Source organism: Belonocnema kinseyi, chromosome 7 (assembly GCF_010883055.1).
Source record: "Belonocnema kinseyi isolate 2016_QV_RU_SX_M_011 chromosome 7, B_treatae_v1, whole genome shotgun sequence".
Taxonomy (NCBI): domain Eukaryota; kingdom Metazoa; phylum Arthropoda; class Insecta; order Hymenoptera; family Cynipidae; genus Belonocnema; species Belonocnema kinseyi.
Window position 1 is genome coordinate 48469121 of NC_046663.1, and position 7480 is coordinate 48476600.

A 7480-nucleotide genomic window follows, 5' to 3' on the forward strand; every position below is an offset into this window, starting at 1 on the left:
ACTCGGGATACTTATAAGATACTACCATGATTTTTTCAGATTTTTTGGTCCAAAAATAAATTAGGCCAAAAACCGGCCTTACCGACCCTCCCCCTTTTGTAATATTTTTATGAGTATCAAGATTAAAAACGAGATCTATAATTAACTTTTTTACTATTTACTTTCTAATTTTTAATTAAAAAATTTAAAAAAAATTTTTTTTACATGTAACTAAATTGCTTTCACTGGTTCATTTTATTTTTCAATCTGTTTTTTTACCAATGTCATTTTTTAATTTTTTTAACGAATTTATTTACTTCGTTTATAAGAGCATGAATTGATCTTGTGATAAACTTTCGATCAACATTCTTGAATATTCAATAGGGATTTAGAAAGTTAAAAAAAAAGTTTTATTGTCCATTATATTTTGATGGGCTTTCTGGTTTTCTGAAAATAAGGTTTTTTGAAGGACAGAAACGTAAGCCTGAAAATTATTGAAAGCATCCATTTTTTGTCATTTAAGTCCTTTAGCATGAGTACATGTATACTACTAGATGAGTCCACTTTATTGGGTGTCGTGTAAAATTTTTTCTTTTTCTAAGTTGAACTTATTTAATCACAAACAATGATAATCTTCTGCTACATATCACTTTATTAGAAGTATATTGGCATTTCCTTGGACTTTTGGCCAGGAGAGAGGAAAACTGCAGAAAAACGCCTACCGTGTTCAGCCGTTTTTTTGATAATCGCATTTTGAAGGTCGTTTTTAATTATTTATGTTTTGTTTAGTACAATATCATTTTTTAATTTTTCATTATATTTAATTTTAATTTTTTATTATCACTGGGCACATTCATTGACATTTTGGTGGGCTCTCTGGTTTTCTGAAAATAATATTTTTGGTGGCTTCTCAATTTTGTTAAGAAATCATATATTTTTTTAAAGCCGTATTTTTTGTAAAAAATTCAACCATTCGGTTGACAATTGAATTATTTTCTCGAAAATTCAACTGTTTTGTTGAAAATCCCTCCTTCCTGATTGAGAGTTTTACTTTTTGGGCAGAAGTGTCCTCTTCCTTAGTTAAGTAAGTCTTATGTTGAAAATTTATTCTTTAGGTTTTAAAAGTCTGCAAGGATGTTTTTGAATGAAAATTCATCTATTGTGGTTAAATCTTTAAATATTTTCCAGAAAATTCAATACTTTTGCTTAAAATTTATTCTGTTTGGTTGAATTACTGTATAGAAGTTAATTGTTTTGTTATAGATTCATGATTTCAGTTAAAAATTCATTTTGTTTTTGATTAAAAATTAATTTATTTAATTGAGCATTATTTATAAATGGATCTTTTTATATAAAAATTGAACTATTTTGTTCAAAATAAAAATATTTTGTTATAACTGTCATATTTTTTGGGTTAAAAATTCAACTGTTTGGTTGAAAATGAATTTGTTCTGGTTATAGCTTCAGTTATTTTGTATAAAATTAGTATTTTTTGTTGAAATTCCAATGTATTTTTTATATTATTTGAATTATTCTTAATTAAAAAATTATTACAGTTCTCGTTTCAAATAATTTTTTTTCGTTAAAAGTTGAACTACTTTATAAAAAATTAATTTTTGGTTGAAGATTCGTCACTTGAGTCAAAAATTCATGTCCTGCGTTGAAAATTTAAATATTGGTTAAAAAATTAGTTTTTTTTGTTGAACATTAATTTTGTTTACTTAAAAATGTAACTATTACATTTTTGGTTCTGAAATATATATCCTGATTTAAACAATGAACTTCTCTACTTGAAAATCCAACTACTCAGTTAAAAATTGATCTATTTTGTTGAAAATGCTTCTTTCATGGTAGAAAATTAATCTCCTTGGTTCAAAATTCATCATTCTGAATTATATTTTTTGTCTACAAATGTAACTATGTATTATATCTTTTGTTGAAAATTGCTATTTTTTTATTAAAAATTGATCTGTTCTAGTTGAAAATTCAACTATTTGGTTAAAAAATCGTATTTTGATAGAAAATACCTCGTCTTAGTTAAGAATGTATTAGTTTTCGTTCAAAATGTAACTCTTTGATTGAAAATGAATCAACTACTATGAGGAAGGAAATTCATTTGATAGACGGGTCTCCCTTGATGATAAAGTATCATTTAAGTCCTTTAGCATGAGTGCGTATACCGCTAGATGACTCCACTTTATTTGGCGTAGACCTGTGGAATTTTTTCAGGAGAGATGAAAACAACAGAAAACCGTCGGCCGAGTTCAGCCGGTTTTTTCGTCAGTTATATTTTGAAGGTCTTTGCATTTTTAAAAATAATATTTGTAAACAAGATTTGTAAACAAATACAAATTTTGACAGTATCGAAATGAATAGGCTCATATTTTGTCATTTGAAAATCTTTCTTATTAATTTAAACAATTACTAACAGAAAGGCCTTAATTGCTATTTTCAATAATAAATCAAGTCAAGAACTTGTATCCAGAGGATTTGAACCCTCAAAGGCTGCTAACTTCACTTTACTCGTAATGTTTTTGAAAATGAGCGCACACGTCTTTTTAAAATAATAATCATTCCTTTATTGAAATATCGGTATTTAAATTAAAAAATATGTCAGAAAAAGCAAGAATCAATTAAATAAACGCATAAAAATTGGCAAGTTCTTTTTTTTCATTTTCCATTCATGTTTTAAAATATAAGTGGTGTGTACATTCCTTTCCTGTGATGATTTCTTTACTCATCACAAAACTTGTAACAGATGTAGTTTAATCATGAATCCTAGCAGCCATGATCCATTCGGTGAAATACTTGGAGGATCATTACTATTTGTTGACGAGTACTCTAGTGGACGTGTTTACAATCCGTTTAAGGGAACCAATTAGTCTTTCCCAACATCCTCCCATATAAGGAGACGCTGGAGGGATGAAGTTCCATTAGATTTTAAACTTTGTCATCTCTTCTTTTATTTTTTGCGGTTGATATCTTCTAAAGCGTTTAGAAGTTCTTGATTGCCTGATGATTTCCAATTTGTTCCATTGTCAAACGACAATTTTTTAATCCTGCCTCTTCTGGCCATAAATCTTCGTATTGCAATAATACATGAATCCGTTGTCAATGACTGGGTTATTTCTACGTGAATTGCACGAATTGTGAGTCAAGTAAAAAGTGTACCATATTGTTTTTCGATTCTTTTACCTACTTTAACGTATATTTCCATCTAAAAAAATCGGCATTTTTGTCTGCATTTCCAGACAATCTACATGTTAAAGTCTTCCTGATACCCTCAGTAATCCAAGTTCTTCATCGAGATATAGTTTGTGACTATTTAGTTTCCCGTTTTTCTTCATTTTTTCATTAATTATCTTGTTTTGATGTTCTGAAAGTCTTGTGTAAAATCCTTTTCAACGTATAATAGAATTTTATTTTTTGGAAGAGAATCATCGATTAGTTTAGTTGATACAACATTAATTATTTCTTCGTTGATGTCCTTTTTTGACGATGACATTTTTTGGCTTTTGTTCTTCTGGTATCCTCAAGAATTGTGGACCTTTGAAATACCTATTATTGCTGTCAAAATTATTCCTTGGGACATCTCTTGTGCAGTCGGCAGTCACATTTTCATCTGTTAGAACCCATTGCTACTCTTCGAGGTTGGACGAATCTAAAATCTCGCCTATTTGAGATGCTACAAAACAAGGAATTTTATTTTCAATTAGCATTCATTGAAGAACTGTCCTATTGTCGGACCAGAAATGTCTGCAGTTAATTGGTAACTTGAAAGCTTCTCCTGTTACCTTTGCGAGCCTAATGTCTAAAACTGCTGCTAACAGTTCCACTTTTGGTATCGTCACTCATGTAAAGGAGACATGCTTGCTTTTGAAGCTACTAGAACAACGTCCACTCCTGTTTTATCTTCAATTCGTAAATACACAGCCGATGACAAAGATGCTTCATTAGCTTCACAAAAAGTGTGAAGTTGAACCACCGTTGCATTCTCCAGCTTTAATGAATACAATCTGTGAATTTTCAAATCCTTGATTCCAATTAATTCTTTTAAGTCTCTTTTCCACGTATTGAGCAATTTGCAAGTTAATGCATCGTCCCAACCAATATTAGCTTTCCAAATCCCTCAGATCCAAATTAGAACTTTAGTTGTAATTCGTGAGAGTAGCCCTATCGGATCGAAAACTGACATTGCTACTTTCAGCACTTGATTTTTCGTAGGTATTCTTGAACATGTGGCAAATTGCTTTTTCGATTTTTAAGAAGTTCATGGAGAACATACGTTCGTCTGTAGTTGTCTTAAAAATAATTGTAAGTATCAGCTTTATTGCATTTTCTTCAGTTTCTGTTCCATGATTGTAATCATCTACGTAATGATTTGTTATGATGGAATTTGCTGCTTCTGGGTATACATCCTCGAATTGTTTGGCGTTGTAATTTTTAATAGATTGTGCTAGGAATGGAGGCGACGATGCTCCAAATAATATTGCTGCCATGTAATATACCTTGGGCTTTTCATTTGCGAGTGAAGAAATTCTCTAAAAAACTTTAGCCATCTTTCGGGTCCTTTTGGAAAATTCATTCAGAGTTACTGAACTTGGTGAAATTTCATCATCGACGAGGTGACTTCCTCATTGGACTGATAAATGAAGTGGTAATTTATTTGCAAGGGTTGACAGCAATTATTTCTCACTGACGAATTTGCTGTCAATGTTCTCTATTGCAGCTACCACGTTTCTTACTGAACAACTAAAGTCGTCAAAGACTTTTAATCCTTTAACTTTTGAAATATTTTTACATTTTGGTATTATTTTGAAAAGGACGCGTTTTGGCTTTCCATAGATTGAATCTAATATTTCAATAATGAAATCCAGATTCTTGGATGTGACCAATAACATTTCCACTTTTGATTTTGCTTCTCCAGTCAAACCTCTTTCTAGATGAAGAATATTTTGGGATGACAACTTATGCCGTGATATGAATAGCTGGCCAATGTAGCATCGAAGATGGATCAAATTGTCCCAATTCGCTTCTGATTGTTTGCTGGGCCAGCATCCGATTTGCATCTCTGGTTAAATCTTTCCCTCCGTAATTCGTTTCAAAAGTTTTAATTTTTGGAGACTGAAAATAATTATTTTCTTGCATTTTCCAAATCTTTCCTTCCATGCTTATCAATATCTTCTAATCAAGATTGAATTTCGGATCTCTTGTTAGATTTGAAACTTTATTCACTTCGTCTATCCAGATGTATCTCCAAGGAATGTTTTTCCATAGCATTTTCATAACATCTTCAGATGCGGAAACATCTCATATTAAATCGTTGATTTCCTTCTCTAAACTTAAAATGGTTTCCTTCCAGGTTAAAACTTCCTATTGTTCGATATCAAAATTTTTCTTCATTTCTAATTGCGTACGAGTGAGATTAAATTTAATTTCTAAAGCAAATTTGTGTGAAAAATTTGAGTGTATATTGAAATTTGAAACTCTTGACCTGGTACATAATGAATTTGATTCGTAATTTCGTGTCGAGGAAAGTTATGGATATTCCTTCTCACAAAATTTCCTCTCGCTAAGTTACCGTCAAGAATTATGTGGATTTATTGAAGGAATTGAACGGAATTTTACTCTGGAATTTTCTCCAGATTTCTCAAATCTGTAGCAGTGCATTTTGGCCTTTTTACTCGTCATTGATCGTGACGAATTTGATTTTCCACAGACAACTCCACAGAGCAGACTTCAGGATTTCCCAGTATTTCCTTAACGTTCGATTCTGATTCCACTCGAAGGTCCATTAATATGTTTTTGAAAATGACTAAACACGTCTTTGAAAAATGAGAATCAATCCTTTATTGACTTTTCGGTATTTAAATTAAAAAACATGCCAGAAAAAAAACAAGAATAAATAGAATGAACTTATCAACATTTATAAGTTCTTTGTTTTCATTTTCCATTCATATTTAAAAATATTAGTTAGCGAACACCCGTAATATTTTTCCAATTCACGGAAAAAAAGTGATGACCCGTTTCAGAATGTCCACATCATGTTCGTCAATTCTTTCTCAAAGTTTGCGGATTATTATTATATATAGTTCGTGATTTTCTGAAGGGTAAATTTATTCTGTTTTTGTTTGTATTTTTGTTAGTATTATTGTTAGTACTATTGTTAGTATTATTGTTAGTATTTTTGTTAGTATTTTTGTCAGTCTCTTTGAATATAATTGGGAGACTTCTGTTTTGGATAATTGCTTTGTATATCGTTCCATCTTGCACTATTACAAAAATCTGGTCGTCCAAATTAAGATTAGGCATTGCATGTTCATAAACTTTGAAATTTGCAGCTGACAGAAATATGGATCCACTCAAATGTATAAAAGCGACCTGAGGTTTATGATTAGCTTTTTGATTAGATACTGGTTGATATAATTTGAGTTCTGGCAGTATAGCATAATGTATCATCGATCTGGCGAGTATATAGACATCAGGAAACTGAGGAATAATTTTTCTAGTAGGATCACTATGTGGATCGTCAGTGAGTAGCGTGATACGTTTTTTGTAAGCAATGCCATCCTCCATCCTTATAACAATGCTGTTTCGGGATATGGATTCGGCACCTGCACCATCTGCACCTAATTTTGTAACAAAGAAAAACAAAACAAAAAATTAAATTTATAAATTTCTTGCACATTAGAAATTTAAAATTTAGGATGATTCTTATTCTCAAACAGTTTATATGATTGACTCTCACTCTCTAGTTTCGTAAGGTTGTATAATCTTCTTATATATGAGAAGAAGATGCCCTGCCAAACTAACGATAAGCTTCATATCCATATTTAAGAAAAATTAAGAGGAGAAATTAACGAAAAATAGAATCAAAATTTGTTTGCTTTTTTTCGGGCAAAATTTAAAAAAAATAGTGATTGTATTATGTTTTCAAAATATATTTTTTCCGCAGAAACATTGCTGATTAAAAAAAATGTGACCTCAAAATTCAACATGGCGTAACTTCCGCAATTTTGAAAATTTTCAAAAATCCTTAGGGCCCAAAATTTCTTTCATACATTATATAATTTTACCAACTTTTATCAAAATCGAACGACCAGGGGTAAATCCTGATATTTCTGATTTATACTGACCCAATACAAGCAATTTTTAAAGTACGAAAATAAATCAGACAAATAAAATTTTATATTTGAAATGTTAATTTTTTGAGCTGAAAAGGGAACGGGGAAGTTCTGTCGCACCCTGTCTCTTTCCAAATTTTATGATCGTTTTTTACTAAAAATTACATCAACTTTGGATTATGTCGATTAAAAAAGTTTTTCTGTTCAAAAGAGATATTTCAGATATTATAAAGGAGCATAACTTCCTTACTCCTTAATCTTTTCCGTTACTGCATTAATTTTAAATTATTTTAATGAAAAAAATGTTACTATAAAAAGCCGTGTTTTCAAATATTATGCTTTATCTTAGCTTCCTTACTCTTCAATATAATATATTA

The 7480-nt window shown here is 30.5% G+C and overlaps 1 protein-coding gene across 1 annotated transcript in view; it reads left to right on the plus strand.

Moving 5' to 3' along the window:
* LOC117177313 (alpha-mannosidase 2) overlaps positions 1 to 7480 on the plus strand; it is a 77314-nt gene that overhangs the window by 24539 nt on the left and 45295 nt on the right. The gene's annotated exons all lie outside the window — the stretch shown is intronic.